At 45.7% G+C, this 20210-nt stretch overlaps 2 long non-coding RNA genes across 2 annotated transcripts in view; both read left to right on the top strand.

Moving 5' to 3' along the window:
* Positions 1 to 6048, top strand: part of LOC146395024 (uncharacterized) — a 295705-nt gene extending 289657 nt beyond the window's left edge. Inside the window, exon 4 of the long non-coding RNA XR_014834263.1 lies at positions 3078 to 6048. This is a non-coding gene — a long non-coding RNA (uncharacterized LOC146395024). The remainder of the gene's footprint in view (positions 1 to 3077) is intronic.
* A 3328-nt stretch (positions 6049 to 9376) lies between these two features.
* Positions 9377 to 19844, top strand: LOC146395023 (uncharacterized). Its single transcript, XR_014834192.1, has 2 exons — positions 9377 to 16123; positions 16524 to 19844. It is a non-coding gene; the product is annotated as an uncharacterized LOC146395023 (long non-coding RNA).
* The last annotated feature ends 366 nt before the right edge of the window (positions 19845 to 20210 follow it).

Genomic DNA, 20210 nt, shown 5'->3' with positions numbered 1-20210 from the left:
TGAGAATTGAAGGATAAACGGGAGTTGGCAGGTGAAGAACAGAGAAAGGGTGGTATTTTATTCAGAGGGTGCTCATTTTCAAAGGAAATAGGAACAATGCGGTCTGATTTTAAATGATAGCACTTGATATTTTCATCATCATGTCATTTATTTTTAAAGAAACACGCTTAGAAAGAAAACCAGGAGAATGTAACAGCAGTGGCCAAGGGAGAGTGGACTTTCACAAAGCACAATAGGCAGGCCCAGATGCTGCCGATCCCAAAGGAGAAGATGCATCTGGGAAAGCAGGTGGGGTGTGCAATGGAGAGGCCAGTGGCCTCATTTTAGGCAAAAACCATGATCAGGGATAAATGTGGCCATTACATACTGATGAAAGGAACAGTTCTGCTAGAAAGATGGAATGGTTCTGAACTGTGTGGTTGTAATAACACAGTCCCAGGTCATACAAAGTAAAAACTAACAGTCTCAAAAAGAAAGTGTCAAATCCACTATCACAGTAAAAGATCTCAGAGCACAGTTGTCACAGAAATGAACAGAACAAGCCTACAAGAATCAGCAGGTAAATAAAAGATTTGAACATCTTAATGAACAACTTGGATGTATATTAACTATGCCCCACATTTAGAGAATATACATTATTTTCAAGTTTTCATAAAACATACATAGTATGTACCAGGTACAAGGCAAGTCTCTCAAGGAATTTACAGTCTAGTATAGAGAGATAAGCATGCAGTGGTCTTCCAGCTTTGTGATCTATCCCTGGTAAAACCTCAAGAGCAAGAAACTAAATTAAATGAGATTGATTCCCTTGCTCCTAGCGTGTCCTAGAAAGGCCTCCCTGGCCGCGGGCTGACCAGCTCTGCCTCCTCCCCTAGGTCACCTTCAGCCAGGGCCGGGTAGCTGTCTGGGGTTGAGTCCTGAACCAAGGCTGCCTCTGAGGAGGGCCCCTGTGGGACTCCACATGCTGGGCACGTGGAGCAAAACAGACAGAAGGAGCAAGAAAGTCACCAATCCCATGAAGAAGAAGAATAAGCTCCTGCCTCCACCTCTGGGAGGGGCCAGTAAAAGAGGATCCAAGCACACTTGTGCATTTTGTACTTCCTGACTTAAAACATCTCTTTCCTTTTTTAAAGTGGAACCTAGAAATGTTTCTCTTTCCTGGCTTGACTTTGTGCAACAAGTCTGCTGACCATGGGTGGGGCAGGTCTAGAGGGAAGTGCTTGCCAAACTTTTCAGATCACTTTTGCACGGTGCTTCAGATAACATCTTACAGAGCTGCTCTCCTGCAGAACACAGGCTGGGAATGGCAGGCTGGAGAAGTGTTTCCCAACCCGCTTCCTTTCAGCTTTCTACAAGCACACATTGCGCAATGGGCCCATCCTGAACAGTGAAACCAGAAGGTACCCTGACGGACCTGGTGTGAGCCTCCTCAGCACTGCTGCCACCACCAGGGCCAGTTTCCCTGGAGTCTCCTCTACGAGCAGCTTAAGCACACAGTAAGGGGGCATCTGGGGCTGGAGCTGCACCCAGTGGTGGAGCTGCCCATTTTCCTTCCCCCAGTAAAGTTGACCTGGACTTCATCACTTCACAGTCTAAATGGTTGAATGCTGTTGTGTTATTGTTGTTTCCATCCACATTTTTTTTTCCTTAGAGAAGATAGTAAAAATAAATGAGTCAACACAATGACAGGGATCCAATACCTGTGAGCGTTTCTGCTTTTGAGAGCTTGCTGATGATGTAGGCACTGCCAGGTCACTCAGCAGCATCGTCGTGATCTGTCAGCATGTCCCCTGGCCACCATGGCAGGGGAGCAGAATAAGGCACCGTAAGCCAGGTGGCTCCCCACGCTACCTGGAAGCCTGTCGTGCATCCCTGATGAAAATGTGTTTCCCCAGACTCTGTGTCAACACAGGCCTGAGGCCAGTGTTCAGCTTTCCCTCGGAAAACCAGACCAGGGAAGGGACCTTGGACCTGCCCCATGATGTCCAAACCAATGAGAAGTGCTAATTCATGACAGTGACACTGACCAGTGATGACTGAAGAGGGGATGGCTGGGTGAACAACAGGAGACCAGTTGACACACTGGAACGCAGCTCCCATCATGTTCAATCAGCTGAGAGCGCCTTGGGTCTGAGAGGTTGTACCTCTGGGCCTTTAGGGGGTCTCCAGATTTCAACCCACTTGTGAGTGACTCATGGTGCACTCCAGCCAGCTGAGACATTAAAGATGATTTAGAGCAAGTGGGCCTGGCTTGTGATTAGATGGACATCTTTAAGAACCAATCACCACCTTTTCTGGGGCTTGAAAACCTATTGCGCTTGGAACAAAGCCAAGCCTATGCAAAACTGTGGATCTGGTTTTTGCTCCCCTCTCCCTGGCTCTTCCAATGCTTCCTTTCCTCTCCTGGGCGCCCCTGCCCTCAGGCTCTAATATGCTCATGTTGTCCCCAACGCCTTCCCCCACCCGGCTAACCTAACAAAATGGTAGACACCTTTAAGTGAACACAGTGCCAGGAGTTACACACACTGAGTTTCTTATCCTCAAAAAAGTTCTGCAATTTAAACATGAGGAAATCGAGCTACTTGCCCCCAGACCACAGTGATGGGGCAGGAAACATAGGAATCCAAGTTGAACTGAGTCCATCCTTATTTGCCCTCTCACCGTGCATATCCATCACCCTCCCGTCGGCTTTTCCCTCCCATCTGTGTTTCATTCCTTCTTAACTGAAAACTAAGCTGTTGAGAGCAGTGGTTCTCAAAGTGTGGTCCCTGACTGACATTTGCATTGCCTGGAAATACGGATTTTTAGACCTCCTGTAGGACCTGTTAAATCAGAAACTCTGGGGATGGGACCCAGTGGCCTGTGTTTTAACAAAGCTCTCCACATTAGCCTGAAGCACATCAAATTGTGGGGACCACAGGGCTAAAGATTCAAACCATCGTGTGGCTGAGATCACCGAGCCATGAAGCAGTTCTCTCCCCCTTGTCTGAGAAAATACCTGAGGATCTGGAAGATTACAATTATCTGGATCTCCTGGGAGTGTTTACAGTTATTGTCTTTGGTATTTTGTCTTCCAGATCACATCCACCCTCCTCTCAAGTACACTGCGTTGCTTCCTCCTTTCGGCTGTTGCGGTGCTGCCGATGACATTGGTGTACAGAAACGTAAGTCCTTGCTTTCAGTTCTTTTGAGTATAACCCAGAAGTTGAATTGCTGGATCATAGGGTCATTCTGTGTTTGATATTTTAGGAACCACAATACTCTTTTCCACAGTGGCTGCACCATTTTACGTTTTCACCAGCAATGCACAAGAGCTCCAATATGTGTGCATCCTCACCAACACTTTTCTGTTGTTTTCTTATGATACCCATCCTGATGGATGTGACGTAGGATGGGCTTTTTAGGATTCTTCTCCCCACCCTTCACCTAAAAAAGAAAAATGTTTGCTAGTGCTCCAATGTGTTTCTTAGCATTTTTGAACTGAAAGTACCTAAATGATTGTGTTCAGTTGTGTTCAAAATGTTTCAACAGCAGAACTCTTTTCCCCCCAATTCAGTCTCACTTGAAACTCTAAAATATAAAAGGCATAGACAGAGATGCTCAGGTTAATCTGAAAGTGGGACTGAGCCCCTTCCTTTGCCTCTTTCTCTACTTCCTCCCCCTGCAGAGCTCCAGACCAGAACTTAGCTTGCAAATTGCTGATGTGGCCCATTAATAGATGCAGGTGACAAAACTGAGGTCTCTGTCTCTATTCCTCATTGGACTGCATGCTCTGTGAGAGCAAGACACTGTCTATCTGGGTCACCTCTATATCAGCAGCATCTAGCAGAGTGTTTGTTACATATAAGTGATCCATGTAAACCTGTGCATTAGATGTCTGGTTGAATGAAAGACCAAGCTTTTTTTTTTTTTTTTTTTTTTGTCTTTTGTCTTTTGTCTTTTTAGGGCCACACTGTGGCATTTGGAGGTTCCTAGGCTAGGGGTCGAATCGGAGCTATAGCTGCAGACCTATTCCACAGCCACAGTAACACCATATTGGAGCCGTGTCTTCCACCCACACCACAGCTCACAGCAATGCCAGATCCTTAAACCCACTGAACAAGGCCAGGGATCAAACCCGCATCCTCATGGATACTGGTCGGGTTCGTTAACCTCTGAGCCATTATGGGAACTCTGAGACCAAGTTTTCATTACAGTCTAATGTGCAGGTTGAGCAAAAACTATGATCTCATTCAAGGATCTCCAAACACATGGTTCTTAAACTTGGGCCTGAATCAGAATCACCTGGAGGGCTCGTTAAGACACATATTTTTAGCCCCCACCCTCCAAAATTCTGTATTAGTAGGTCTAGGGTAGGGACTGAGACTTTGCATTTTTTTTAACAAGTTCCAGTTGGTGCAGTAACTTTGGGGTGAGCTTTGTGGGCAAGAGGAAACCAAAGACACTGAGAAGGAACAGCCACTACTTCTGTGGCCCTGGGGGAACTCAGGTCCTGTGTGGCTCCATCTTCCTATTTTTTCAAGTTGAAGCAGAAATCTAAATTTTTATTGAAGTATAGTTGACTTACAATATTACATTAGTTTCAGGTGCATTTAATATTTTTACAGATTATACTCCATTTAAAGTTATTATTAAATATTGGCTGTGCTGCACAGCATATCCTCATAGCTCATTGGTACCTCTTGGTTTCCTTCCCCTATCTTGCCTCTCCCCCCTTCCACTTCCCCACTGGTAACCACCAGTTTGTTCTAAGTCTGCTTCTTTTTTTTGTTATATTCACTACTTTATTTTATTTTTTAGATTCCCCATACAAGTGATATTATACAGTAGTTGTCTTTCTCTGTCTGACTCACTTCATTTAGCATAATACCCTCCAAGTCCATCCATGTTGTTGCAAATGGCAAAATTTTATTCTTCCTTATGGCTGAGTAATATTCCATTGTATACATATACCATCCCTTCTTTACCCATTTGTCTACTGATGGACAGCTAGGTTGCTTCCATGTCTTGGCTATTGTATATAGTGCTGCTGTGAACACAGGGGGCGCATGTATCTTTTTGAATTAGCATTTCATTTTCTTCAGATAGAAAAGCTGAATCAAACTGTAGCAAAATCTAAATTTGCATATGAAATCCCCAAATTTTCTAATGGAAGCTCAGTTTTCTTAACCTGTGCAGGCCAAATTGAACATTCTGAGGGCCGATGGCATACCCAGGTCACCAGTTTGCAATCTTAGGTCTGAAGGAAGGGTTCAGAGCAAAGATTTAATAATTCCCACAAAAGAAAACCTCATACAACCAGGGTAAGACATTTGAAGAGGATCCTGGGGTGAGGACTAAGGTGGTTCAGAGAAGAAATATACTGGGGAGAGGGAGAGTCTGCTTGGCTGAGAACTGGACAAATTATCCGCATGACCTGTCTACATTAATCAAACTTGCCAGATAATTACTCACCTCCCTACTTCACAGAGCTTGTTGAGTATGCATTTTCACAGTTGCGTCCTAAATTTAGCTCTGACTTCTGATAACTGGGACCTTGCTTCGGGTCTACTCTCTGACCTGGGCTTGGCGAACATCCAAGGCTCCGACACCCGAGAGGTGTGGAAGAGACAACCTGAGTTGTATTGCCCCACGGCTGGCCGTTCAGACTAATGCTTCAGAGCCCCAAGCAGAAAGTGAATAGCCACTGCTTGATGTGGCTGCTGGGGATAGCAACAGCTGGCTCACGGGACTGCATAGACAGTTTGGAGCTAGGTATATATGTATTTAGTCCATACTCTTAGTTCTAATGTAATTCTCCCTAAATAATTCCTCTTTTAAGATGAGGTAATTGGAACTCAAAGAGGTTAAATAACTTGTCCAGGGCCACCCAGCCAGAAAGTGGTAACACTGGCGTTTTTACCTGGGTCTCCTATGTGTGGTCCACTTCTTCCTGTACATCTTAACGGGCTGTTGAAGTTAAATCACTGCAACGTACCTCCTTACCAAAATATTCTCAATAATTCTCTACTAGAGCATCTTAAAAACAAAGCAAAATACAAAATAAAAGCATTGGAGGCCAGCTGGTTTCAGTCTTTTTTTTTTTTTTTTTTTTTTTTTTGTCTTTTTTGCTATTTCTTTGGGCTGCTCCTGCGGCATATGGAGGTTCCCAGGCTAGGGGTCGAATCGGAGCTGTAGTCACTGGCCTGCGCCAGAGCCACAGCAACGCGGGATCCGAGCCGCGTCTGCAAGCAACACCGGACGGTTAACCCACTGAGCAAGGGCAGGGACCGAACCCGCAACCTCATGGTTCCTAGTCGGATTCGTTAACCACTGCGCCACGACGGGAACTCCTGGTTTCAGTCTTGATTCTGCCACTGGCTAACATGCAAACTCAAGCAGTGACACTGCCTCTCTGCTCATCAGTCTTCTCTCCTGTGAAGTGGAGATTCTACCTGCTCAGGAAATGCCAAGAAAAATACATTTGTTATGCATAAAAAGAATCTAGGAGTTCCCGTTGTGGCTAAGCAGTAACAAACCCAACTAGTGTCCCTGAGGATTCGGGTTCGATCCCTGGCCTCACTCAGTGGGTTAAGGATCCAGCATTTCCATGAGCTGTGGTGTAGGTCGTAGATGCAGCTCAGATCTGGCTGTGGCTGTGGTGCAGGCTGGCAGCTGCAGCTCCGATTTGACCCCTAGTCTGGGATCTTACATATGCTGCGGGTGTGGCCCTAAAAAGACAAAAAAAAAAAAAAAAAAAAAAAAAAAAAAAAAAAAAGATAGAATCTAGCCCAGTGCCTGGCACAGATAAAACACCCAATAAATGGGATTTCCCCTTTCCCAATTCGTGGAAGGATTGGGCAGTTTCCACAATATGCGTTGGATAGTTCACACACTCATCCTCTCCCATGATACCTGGTCACTTGGCAGAGTTGCCAAAGGGGAGAGCCTCTGCTGCACCCTCCTCCTACCTAGAAAAGTACAGAGGCTCCAGCTTCTTGCCCTCACCCTCAGAAACACTGTGGATATAGTCAGATCCAGGAATGCAGTCCACAGAACATGGCACTACTTGATATTAGTAGGTTCTGAGTTCATAAAATCCCGAGTTCAGCAAAATTAAAGTTCCTGCAGGACTTTTTGGAGATTTTAAAATACTAAGATGCTTTATGATACTCCAAAGAGAAAAGGATACAGCTTTATCCAAATTTATTTAGCTCAGTGCCCAGAGTTCCTGCTGTGGCTCAGCGGGTTACAAAGCCAACTAGTACCCATGAGAATGCAGGTTCTATCCCTGGCCTCCTTCAGTGAGTTAAGGACCCTCCATTGCCGTGAGCTGTGGTGTAGGTCACAGACGCAGCTCAGATCCTGTGTTGCTGTGGTTGTGGCACAGACCAGCAGCTAGAGCTCCTATTTGACCCCTAGCCAGGGAACTTCCGTACGGCACAGGTGCATCCCTAAAAAGAAAAAAAAGAAAAAAAAAAAAAAAAACACTACAGCTCTTTTTTGTTTGCTGAGAATCTTGCCAGATTCATGTCTTGAAAAATACATGTTTGGAAATACTGGTCAGACACTTAGAACCTGGGACTAGTCCACTCCCCACCACCAGATTGAGGTGCTGGCTGCGGCTCTGCTGAGACTAGACCAGTGCTGCCCATCAGTGGACTTTCCCACTGCCCATTATTTAAATGTCTAATGACTTTCTCTTCTGCAGTAGCAGCATCCACAAAATTCAGGCTAGTGAGGCCTTAGCTCAAGCTCCAACAGAACTAGGACTGGAGTTTAAAGATTTGTGGCCACTTCCAAGTAGAGGAAGCTAATAGAGAGGCAGAGCCACCTACAGGAGGTTTGTGTTACTGCACAGCCTGTGGACTGAGGATCTGGAGGATGAAACACAGCATCTAGTGGAAATGGTTCTCCCTCTCTCTTTACTTCAAATGGAGATTTCGTAGTAGGAATCATGATTTTTACAGGTGGACCTTTTATCTTTGTTTGATGGGGGTGATTCGAGAAACATGATCTTTTTTTTTTTTTCACAAAACTTTCTGGGTTTTTTTGTTTGTTTGTTTTTTGGTTTTTTTTGTTTGTTTGTTTTTTTGCTATTTCTTGGGCCGCTCCCGCGGCATATGGAGGGTCCCAGGCTAGGGGTCCAGTCGGAGCTGTAGCTGCCAGCCTATGCCAGAGCCACAGCAACACGGGTTCCGAGCCGCGTCTGCGACCTACACCACAGCTCACAGCAACGCCAGATCGTTAACCCACTGAGCAAGGGCAGGGACCAAACCCGCAACCTCATGGTTCCTAGTCGGATTCGTTAACCACTGCGCCACGATGGGAACTCCCGAGAAACATGATCTTGACCGGAGATTTCTGTTATGACCAAATGTGTGTGTTGGAGAGGGAGGGGATTTGAAGTAGATGTTTCTTCTGCAGCGTTGAATGTTCATTAAGTGTACACAAAAGTGGACCCACTTTCAATGATTCCTTATCAACCACAACCAACTGTAAGATGTTTTCACCCTGCCAACGAGATGTGCCCAGTGGTTTACAGGACATTCCACATAAAAAGTATGAGTGCTCTTCATCACAGCAACTAAAACCTCACAGTGGTTTCCTAGATATGTTTTTAGTCATTTGAAAAATAGACTTTTCTCCCAAAAAGTTAAGGCAATAACACTTATGTCATAAGAACTCTGCCTGATGGACCACATCTTGTGATAAAAGCAAAATGAGAAGCATGTTAAAGCACTTAGTAACAGATGTGCACAGATGTGTTCAGGCTGATGGGAAAGCTCTTATCAGAATTCTCAGGGCAGGCAAGGGAGGAGAGCCATGTGCTGGGACAGATCATTCCCAGCTTTGAGGTGCAAGGAATGAGGGTCATTCCTTCATCCAACAACCAATAGTGTTTCCTAGCGGCCCTTTACATACCAGATGCTATGGTAAGTAGTCTGGTGAGGACGACGGATGTGGCCCCTCATGATACCTGTTCCTACCAACCAGCTGGAGTGGGAGCCACATTTCCAAGTTAGGACACTCCCAAAGATCACCCTTTGAGAAATTCTAATTAAGAGATGTTTCCAGGAGTTCCCGTCGTGGCGCAGTGGTTAACGAATCCGACTAGGAACCATGAGGTTGCGGGTTTGGTCCCTGCCCTTGCTCAGTGGGTTAACGATCCGGCATTGCTGTGAGCTGTGGTGTAGGTTGCAGACGTGGCTCGGATCCCACGTTGCTGTGGCTCTGGCGTAGGCCAGTGGCTACAACTCCGATTCGACCCCTAGCCTGGGAACCTCCATATGCCGCGGGAGCGGCCCAAGAAATAGCAACAACAACAACAACAAAAAAGACAAAAAAAAAAAAAAAAAAAGAGATGTTTCCATATTTACGGGAGTAAAGAGAGGAGTTCCTTCGTGGCTCAGCGGAAACGAATCTGACTAGCATTCATGAGGACGCAGGTTCGATCCCTGGCCTCGATCAGTGGGTTAAGGATCTCATGTTGCCATGAGCTGTGATCACAGACGCAGCTCGGATCCCAGGTTGCTGTGGCTGTGGTGTAGGCCAACAACTACAGCTCCAATTTGACCCCTAGCCTGAACCGATGGAGCCGTCCTAAAAAGACAAAAAGTAAATAATTAAAGGAGAAAAGAGAGACCTGTTGCATTCTGTTAGGCAGGATATTGAGCTCAAGTAGGTACTAATTTGTCTTTCCCAGCAGTTCACTGGGATCCATGCCCTTATGAATACCAGGATCATGCCCTTTCCAGCTGACAATCTTTTGTCTATTTCTATAAGAACATTGAACTGTCCATTAAGCATGTTTCAATTATCATGATGATTGATAGTTTAAAATTAGATAAGCTAATGAAAGAAATTTTTATAATCTAAAAATCCAAATATTAAATAGTGCTTATCATTTTGAATGCCTTGTTTTCCTTTCTTTTTTCTCTACATTTATTTTTTTTTTGTTTTTGCTATTATCTCTTTTATTTTTCTTTATAAGTTATCTTAAATCTTTTAAGGAATAAAGAGCTTACTTATTTTTAACTTGGGTTATCCAGCTGAATGATCTATATAAAAGCCTTGAATGCCAGCATTCCTGAGAGACCAGATTAACAGTACTTCAGAAATAACTACATAAAATCTAAAAAGAATATTCAAATCCCCAAACCTCAAAACACCACTGCAGTTGTAAAAAAACAAACAAACAAACAAAAAAAAGCAACATGGTTCTTAATGACAAAGGCCATAAAATGCACAAGATGTGATTTTGGCTATAAAGCAAGACAATTGCAGAAGACAAGACTTTCTGGAGAAAATATATATTCAAGTCTAATATTTCAAACCATCTGTAAATGGAAGACACACTAGTGGTTACTTTGAAGCTGGGTGTATATATTGGAAAGGGCCATGAGGAAAACTTCTGGAATTCTCGGCTGTCCTATAGCTCCACCTGGTTGGTAGTTATATAAGTGATTACTTACATTAAAATTATCAAGTGGCATGCATACTTAACATACTTGACTATGTTATACTTAATTAAATGTATAGTCATTATTTATTCTCTTATACCTTAACTGAATTAAACTTGCTTTACTGGATTATAATTTGATGCCTATTCAATTAATACATGTGTGTAGGATTTTTATTTCAGAAATCCCATTGACTCTTCCGATAACACGAAGTGTAGTTTTAAAGGGTGAAATTTCACTCACAATACTCTTTTCCCAAAGTAAGGAAATGAATATATATATATATCCACAAAATTATATATTATATATAAAATTTTGAAGTGTCACCTAGAGTACAGTTTAAAACCAAAACACGTCCTGCTAAAAGAATCAGCACATCTTACCTCAAAACCAGGAGCCCTGGTTTTCCTGGCCTTCTCACACACAGGCCAGAATTCTGCTCTCAGATGAGCCCACAGGCTGGAGCCCTGTGAGGAGTTGGGCTTGGGAGGGCTCTTCTCAGAAAGCAAGGGGACAGCTGGAGCTACCGGAGAAGCAGGTGTCTGGACAAGCCTAAGTCCGAGTGAGCAGGGCCGCGTGTTTCGAGACTCAGAAGGTCCTGGCTCAGCTGCTTTGCACAGGGAGTCCCCCAGGGTGCCAGGGAGCTGAGAGGGAAAGAGGAGCCACTTCTCAGGGCTTGCAGAAGGCCCAGCTGCCTGTGCATTCTTTACTGCTGACCTGCCCTCCTACGTTGTCACAGCAATGGACAGCTTGACGTTCGGTGGATTCATGGAAGAAAATGTATCTTTTGAGAACATGCATTTCCTAAAATGTTACTAAACAGAAGAATACCGAAGCCTGGGGATGCAGTGCCTGGGCGATTCTCAGTGAGAGAGCCTGCCATTCAAGTCAAAGGAACCAGCGCTGAGAGTCCACCACACACACGCGAGTCCTGGGGATACAGAGACTCACAGAAATACAGATTTTGGATGCTGTCCAGTGTGGAAGGCAGGCAGTAAAACGAACTGTGGCCAGTTGTGCCAGCGGGGTCACAAGTAGGTTTAAAGTGCTGATGGAGGTACAGGGTACAGGAGACTCATTCTGTCCAGGTGGGTTAAGGAGGCTCTAGAGAGGAAACCATTTCCAACCATGTCTTGATAAGACCTCCGTATTGCAGGAAGTCATAACATATTTTAACATAAGATACAATGGGGAAAGTCAAAAAGTCCCCCAGAGCCCATGCAGGGCAGTTGCTATTAGCCTCTTACGCACCTGTTCCAGATCTCTCTGCCCAGCCAGCATTCACCCACATTCACCCTTGACCCGTTTGTTGGCACTTCGCGAAGGGTTCTTCACAATCTCATTTTTGTCCTCAAGCAAACCTGGGTGGTAGGTAGAACAGGAAAGAGTGGAACTGATGTGGAAATTGGCATGAGTATCAGTCCTGCTTTACTGGAGAGGAGATGGGGAGGTTTAAAGAGAGACTTAACCTGTGCAGGTTGTCCTGAGCTGGTAAGTAGCAGAACTTACCACCTGGCCTGTCTGATTGCAGAGCCCTGCTCCTCACTGCCTCAGAGGATGGGTGCTATTCCCACACAGCTGGGAGTCCAGGGTGACCCTGAGCCAGGGGGTGGGGAGGGACAGGTGGTGAGTGGCAGGAAGTGAAGCTGGGGGCAGAAACACTAAGTGCTTTGCTGAGAAGTTTGGACTTCTGCCTGAAATCCTGTCTTCTAGGATTCCTAGGCATGAAAGTAATGAGATCTGTTTTGTGTTTTAGAAAGATCCTTCTGGCGGCCATGCGCAAGTGGGGGCATAACCTGCAGCAGGGTGTATGTTCTGAGGCTGTCCAGGTGTAGAGTGAGGAGACCACCCTTAACCAGAAGAGCAGGCTTGGGGGAGGAGCTCCAAGTGAAAGGAGGAGGCCCTGAGTGAAAGGAGGAGACCCTGAGTGAAAGGAGGTGGGGATCGAGGAAGAAAGGGAGACTCTAAGCTAGGGTCCTCGTCTCAGTGGCGGAGGGGTTCTGTTCAAGAGGACCCTCCCTGTGCCGAGCACCGTGTGGACACTAGAGCACAAGGATGCATTAGGACTGACCTAGTTCGTAGTGGGCACTCTTGGATGGACGCAGGACAACGTCACTCTACTCCACACTCCCCTTCATGGAGCACTGAGACCCACGCGCACAGGTCACTCGAGATGAACATGCCACAGATTTTCAAGAGCAGCCTTTCTTGGGAGTCTGAGGCCAGAGGGTTGGACTAAGATTGATTTTTAATCATTTACAAAAATATCTAGATGCTGTAATGAATAGTAGTGGAGGAAGAAAGAAACCCTTTATTTCCATTTCTTTAATGCCATCAACATGAACCTGGAGTTTTCATGTCCCAGATCTTGGTGCCATGCAGGGACACGTTCAATCAGATTCTCTTACAAGGTTATTATTTTAAACTCATCCAGACTTTAGCTTTTTGTGTTATTAAAAAAAAAATCTTAGACATACCTTTGGCAGAATTGAATAGTGGAATTAATGCAATTAAATCTAATGGAATAAGATTTGATACACACTGATATTTTATAGACAGTGACTTAGCCCCACTGGAGTGGAGCCCCCATAACTGGAGCAGCTTTCAGCTTGTGGATCTTCCTGTATCATCAATCTATGTAGTGGGAATTTTGAACCACCCACTCAGGAGAAGCCAAGCTACCAGGCAGTGTCAACAGCAGCCTCGGCCTGCCACACAAGGTGCTCTGAGGCTTCAGTGGCCCTGCTGCTGTGGTGACAAGAGCCAGGCCTTTATGGTCCCGAGTTAACCAGTCATTGGATGTGGCTGCCCCCAGGGAAGGAGCACGACCTTGCAGCAAGTAGGGAGGTGTGTGGCAGGATACACTCTAGCACCCTTTGGGGGAGAACACAGGCTAGCAGGGGTGCCACAGGCCCCTCTGCACATGCACGCCATGTCGCTGGTCCCCATGGACCCATGGTACCTGGGCGCAAACTCCTCACTGGGGTTTCAGCTAGAGCCTGGGATGCTGGCAACTGTCCCTTTGGCTCATGCAGCCACATGTTCCTTCCTCCATCTCCCCTGTTCTGCTCTGATCCACCACCACCAAGGCCGCAGGAAGCTTCTTCCAGTCTGGGGAAATCCTACTACCTTTTACATTTCTTCCGCAAATCCCCTCGCCACCACCTTTCAACCCTTCTGCAGAGCCCTCTAAGGTCCCTCAACAGAGACTTTCAGAACACAAAAGTCAAAAAGAACTGCTGGTTAGTTCTGCTTCCCTCCCTCCCTGCCCCATATCTCCCTGAGACAATGAAGACAGAGATGGCTGTGTGTTGGACTAGGAGGGAGGGAAATGAGAACACACAGGGAGATGAGGAAAATGTGGGCACTGCTGGCTCTCTGCTTACCCAAGCCCTGGCCAGGAATTAGACCAAACAGCAAGCCGGCACAGCACCTCCCCTATCCTACCCTGCCCTGCCCTGCCTGCCTGGAGGACTGTCCCCAGCCCTCGGGCTCCCAGCCGGAATCCTGCAGCAGAATCAGTTTTCACTCTGTTCCCTCCAAGAGCCCTGAATCTCAGGGGACCGGAAAGGAGCCGCACTGTGGGACGTCTTGCTTACATGTAATAAAGAGGGACCGTCCCTCCTCTTCTCCACCCCTTCCTTCCTCTTCCCTGCTCCCCAGCAACTGTCCTTTCCACCCCATGCCTTAACTCATTTTGCTGTTTTCTTCACTAGGCCTTCTTAGCATCGCATTATAATTAAGGGGTGATCCAGAGGTTTCATCTGCCAGGAGCTGAGAGATCAGGATTGTAAATTGGTGCAGCCACTGTGGAAAACAGTCTGGAGGTTCCTCAAAAAGTTTAAAGTAAAACTACCATATGATCCAGAAATTCCACTTCTGGAGATCTCTTTGAAGGGAGTATAAACAATAACTTGAAGTCTGTACTTCCATGTTCACTTCAGTATTATTTACAATAGCCAAGACATGGAAACAACTTAAGCTGTTTATCCATTCATGTTTATCCATAAAAAAAGAAGGACATCCTGCCATTCACAACAACATGGATGGTACTTGAAGGCATCTTACTAAGTGAAATAAGTCAGACAAAGACAAATACTGTATGATCTCACTAATATGTGGAATCTTAAAAAAAAAAAAAAACCTCCCAGAAAAGGAAATCAGATTTGTTATCAGAGAGACAGAGAGAGGGATTCAGGAATTCAATGAAGGTGGACAAAAGATACAAACTTTCAGGGAGTTCCCATCATGCCACAGTAGAAACAAATCTGACTAGCATTCATGAGGATGAAGGTTTGATCCCTGACCTTGCTCAGTGGGTTAAGAATCCGGTGTTACTGTGAGCTGTGGTGCAGGTTGCAGACGTGGCTCAGGTCTTTCGTTGCTGTGGCTGTGGTGTAGGTCAGTGGCTATAGCCCCAATTCGACCCCCTAGACTGGGAACTTCCATGTGCTGCAGATGTGGCCCCAAAAAGACAAAAAAAAAAAAAAAAAGATACAAACTTCCAGTTACAAGATAAATAAGTCCTGGGTATATAATCTACAGTGTGATTATATACAATACAATTAACAATAGTTAATTATATCATACATTTAAAAGTTGCTAAGAGAGTAGATCTTAAAACTTCTGATTACAAGGGGAAAAAAATTATGTTGTATACCTGAAACTAATGTAAGATTATATGTCAATTATATCTAAATAAAAGAAAAAAATTTAAAATGTCAAGTTAGCTCTCTAAGGGCGTCTGGCCAATTCCCCAACTGTCAGCCCCTTAGTGCAGCCTCTTTCTACCTGCTATGCTGCTGTAGCCCTGGCAACCAGCAGGCTTGTCACACTTCCCTGCAGATCTGCTTTGCTGGCTTATTATTCTCCTTACCTACCGTAGAGTACTTATACAGAGGAAATACATGCCTATAATTTTAATAAACAGAGGAGCCAGATATTCATATCAGGAAATATATGTCCACATGATCCAGCTGCATCTAGGCTCTGTTGTGGAGACAAGGGTTGGTGGCCTGCCTGGGTGCTCCGTGTGGTGAGAGGGCAGTGTCCTTCCATAAGCTGATCCCACAGGTTTGTGTCTCAGTCAGAAGCTTTTTACAATGGACCATGACTATTGAGTCTTTACACTTTTTTTTTTTTTAACTTGTTCATATGAAATGAGCAAAAGCTCAAGGAAGTGCCAGACCTGGATAATGTGCTTGAGGAAGGGAAAGGTGAGCTCCCAGATGCTGTCTGGGATCCTCTCTAGGTTTCCAGGGCACCTGGGATTCAAACAGGTGAGGATAGAGAGTCAGGACACTTAAGGAAGGTGGGCTGGTGGTAGGACCGCATTTCTTCTTTCCCAACTCTGAGAGAGAAAAACCATCCTCCTTGCCTTCAAGAAGCTTCTGGAAAACAGGGCATAGACAGTAAGGGCTTCCTCAGAGACTAGGAAGCTTGGGAGGAAAGGTAGAGAGGTTAGGGCAGTAGATTGGAAGATGATTTTTGGATAAGGTGGCAGTCGTAATCGACTTTAGAAAACAAAAAGGATTTCACCAAGCAGAGGGCAAAGGAAGACCAGTGTGCTCTAAGAACACTTGCTGTGCATTCGTCTCTCCAGAGTTGGACCAGAGAGCAGAGTCACATGGGAAAAGGGGACACAATCCCAAACCTGAAGATGAAGGAGTTCTGGTATTGAGGTGACGGTTTCAGGATGGCCCAGCCTGATGCTGGGCCAATGACAGGGCAGCAGGACATGGGCCCCTCCCCTCAGGGCAGGAACTCCTGGTGTGGGGTTGGGGGGCGGGGGAGGAATCTTGCCCAAGTGTGAAGGGTCAGTAGGGGGCGTGTGGGAGGGAAGAAAGTTGGGAAGGAGTGGCTATAAGAAATCTGGGGGCCGTGGGGGCATGTCGAGGAGTGTCAGGGCATGACGAGGGTGTTGGGGGCAGTGGGGTGTGTGGAGGCACGCGAGGAGTGTGTGGGAAGCGTGTTAGGGGAGTTGCGGGGGTGGGAGCCGGGCGGAGGGCCATGTGGGGCCGTGTCAAAGCAGAGGGTAGATTGAGACCACTGCAGTTCTCCTCATCAACATTTTCCCACTAGGTGCTGCCCCCTTGCGGTGCAGACTCAGCCCGCTGCTCTTGTCGCCTGTGTGATGCTGCTGGCCAAGCAAGTGCGGATCCACTGGGCACTGGCTGCCCCCTAGTGTTGACAACGTGGTATTGACAGCTTACCAAAGCTTGTAGGAGTCCCTGAGCCCTGGAGCTCAGAGATTGTCCAAGGATACCGCAGAAATGGGCCCAAAACTCCGTGTAATCACTGGTTCTAGGGCCCATTGGGAGCAACTTGGTTCTCAATTGTGTGTGGGCTGCAACACTACAGACAGTCACATTCACATTCAAAATAAATGCTGTCCTGCAGACTCTGCTCCCTTCCTTGGTCACTGGCTATGCTTACCTCCTACCTTAGCAAAAATTTACCTGCGGGTTACATTTTAAAAGAAAAGTGAATTTAGAAAGAAAATGAAATTTATGACAGCATCTGAACTCACAAACCATAATTGCAATCGACACAACTAAATAACTTGTCGGCAGTAATATTACTCCCTCTGGGCTCAGCAAATCTAAAAGTCTGCGTTGGCCCTGGAAGTTTTCATTTCACTTATTCCGAAAAGATGAAGGGAAAACAAGTGTGCGAGGGAGCAATTATTATACAGATATCCTTGCATATGCTCATTTATAAAGCAAATGTAGCATCCACAGACTTTGGTCTTTGACAAGCCCCTAAGGACCGAATGTTAATGGCCCAGCTCATAGCTGGTCAGGTGGTGTGGGAGGAGGAAGGTCCCTGCTGCGCACCCCATGGCCCTGACCCATAGTGAGGAGCCTCAGGGAACTTGTCTGAGAAGCTCAGAGGACTTGTCTGAGAAGGGGGGTCTAAAGGTGACCCCTTTCCTTAGGAGAGTGAACTGGGATTCCCAGTGGGTCAGCACTTCACTCTCTCTGGGGGAACAGATGCCTTGAACCCAGGCGGGGAAACGGGGCTTTACCGATGTGATCCAGTGTTGGAGCTGGAGAGACCAGAGCACTCTCTGCCCAGGGCTCAGTGCTTCACTCAGCCTTCAAGGCCAGCTCCTCAAAGTCATCTCCCCTGGCTCCCTCCGCACCAGGCACAGTTGTCACCCCTGCCCCACTTCTCCCACAACACCTTGTCATAATAGTCAAACAAAATAAAATTTGCCATTTAGACTTTTGGGTGGCTTTCCATTGCTGTTGGGATAGAAACCAAAATCATCCACAGACCCTGCCTGGCCTGGCCTGGCCCTTGCTCATCTCCCAGCTCCTCTCTCACCACACTCCCTTTTCTCCTCTCCCCAGCTTCGCCAGCCTCCTTTCCACCCTGGTTCAGCCTCCACAGGGCCATCGCACACTCTGTGCCCTCTCCTGGGATGCTCTTCCCTCCTCTCTCCACCTGTCACATCCTGCTCCTGGGGAAGACTCTGCTAACCCCAGTGACTGGCCAGACCCCCCGTTAGAGGTTCCTTGGGCTCCCTAATGGTGCATGTGCACATTCTAACTTGACCAGTGTCTGTCTCCCCACCACTGGGTTTGGTCATCACATTCCATAGTAGTAATAATGACATCCACCACCATGTGTTACGTACCTACCTGAGCTTGGTGCTGTGGAAATGCTTTACCCACACCAGCCCAGAGCAACTCAGAGAGAGATGACCCTCATGGCACAGAGGAAAGTAGTGAGGTATGGAGAGGGTGAGTAGCTGCCTCACAGCTGTTAAGTAGAGGAGCTGAGACTTGAACCCAGGATTCTGCGGAGCAGGAATCCCTTGGGATGTTAATAAGCCTGCCCTCTGCTTAGCCATTTCACTTCACGGGGCTTTCTCCTGAGGAAATAAAGATATACCATAAGATTCAGTAAAACAGTGTGTGCTGTATGACCACAGTTTTGAAAAAAAAAATTATACACACATCTTTAAGAAAAAGTCAAGGAGACTATAAACCAAAAAATAAAGTATGGTTATCACTAGATTATGGGATTAGGACTGATTTTATACTTCCTGCTTTTTTCTTCAATGAATATGCAGTAATACTGTAATTTTTAGTTGTAAATATATTTTAGATAGATGATTAAAGCTAAAGAAACTAGACCTTTTTGTCTTGAGCAGTGGTCTCCAAAAGTAGGTTACATTCATGCAGGGTATGCAGAAGATAATCCATGGAGATGTGGGGAAAAAATAGTAAAGCTTCTGTTTATATTTACTTTTCATCAAAAAATGAGGAAGATGTTAAATGTTGGTAACGTTTAACAAGCTAACACTGAGCCCTTAGGGAGTCTGCAGCTGAGCCTGGCACAGTCACATGGCCCAAGGGTTCCTGAGGGAGAGGGGCTCCCAAGGCAGAGACCTTCACCCCCTCCCGCACCTGCTTCCGGGTCTCAGGTCCGGTACAGTTTAGGCGTGCGCAGTTACGTCAGTGTATGACTTGGATTCGAAGTTAGCTAAACCAGCCCTTGGGAAATAGGCAAGTAGCTTTAAAAGGTTCCTGCCAAGAGATGGCCGATTGCAGATGATAATAATAATAGTGCAAGCACAGCAAACAGCAAGAAGAAGCTGGCCGTGACACTTCCGCTGCTCACGAGAGCGAGTCCTCGGCCACCTTATTAGATACAAGTTATGACAATCTAATCAGTTCTGCCCAGAAGTCAGCTGGAAAGAGCCAGAAAGCGCCTAGGTAGAGATGATATTTTAACAACAGCAAGGATAAGGAAGACCGAAACTGCATCTGAGCTCTGAAGAGATTATATTGTTGCGTGAAAAAGCAAAGTGCAGAGCAGGGAATTGTTATAATCATCAAACACTTGTAAAAGAGAAGGGAAATAATTGGCTTGTATTTGTATTTTGAAAACAACGTGGAAGACTATACCAGACGCGTATGTAGTGGAAGCTTGTTTAGAAGAGCAGGAACTGAGGAGACTGACAGGGAGGGAATGACACATTTCAGTGTTAATTTCTGAAGTTGGAGCCATGTGAATGTATCCCTCCTCAAAAAAAGGCAAATTAATATTGTAGTGACCTTTTTTCTCAGGACCTTTTCCAAGCATTTTTGAACTATGTTCTACCAAACAAACAAACAAAAGCTTCTACTCTTGGAGGCGGGCCTACCTATCTACAAGATCCAGCTTAAAAGTTTTAGCAAATGCACCCCTATGTTCATAGCAACATTATTCACAATAGCAAGACATGGAAACAACCTGAGTGTCTGTCAACAGGTGAATGGATTAAGAAGATGTGGTACATATATACAATGGGATATTACTCAGCCATAAAAAAGACATGCCATTTGCAGCAATATGGCTGGATCTAGAGACCCTCACACTAAGTGAAATACACCAGAAAGAAAAAACAAATACCATATGCTAGCACTTATTTGTGGAATCTAAAATATGGAACAGATGGTCGTAGCTAAAAAAACAAACAAACAAAAAACAGAAACAGAGCATGGCCAAGAAGAGCAGACTTGGGAGTCGGGGTGGGGGAGGCGAAGGAGTGGGAGGGCTGGGCAATAGGGGTGTTTGGGGGATGCAAACTGTTGTATCCGGAATGGATGGGCAATGGGATTCTACTGTACAGCACAGGGAACTGTGTGTGATTGGGTCACTTTGTTGTACCACAGAACTTGATGAAACATTGTAAATCAACTACACTTTAATAATAATAATAAGTTTCTTAAAAATAAAAGTTTTAAAAGCCAATTAGATTTGCCTCATTCCTAA

The sequence above is a fragment of the Sus scrofa genome, chromosome 18 (genome assembly GCF_054392235.1).
Source record: "Sus scrofa isolate SSC_HxYL_T2T_F1_AM1 chromosome 18, Sscrofa_HxYL_maternal_Yorkshire_Landrace_v2.0, whole genome shotgun sequence".
NCBI lineage: Eukaryota > Metazoa > Chordata > Mammalia > Artiodactyla > Suidae > Sus > Sus scrofa.
Note: the sequence above shows the minus strand (reverse complement) of the source record. Positions and strands in the feature narration are given on the sequence as shown.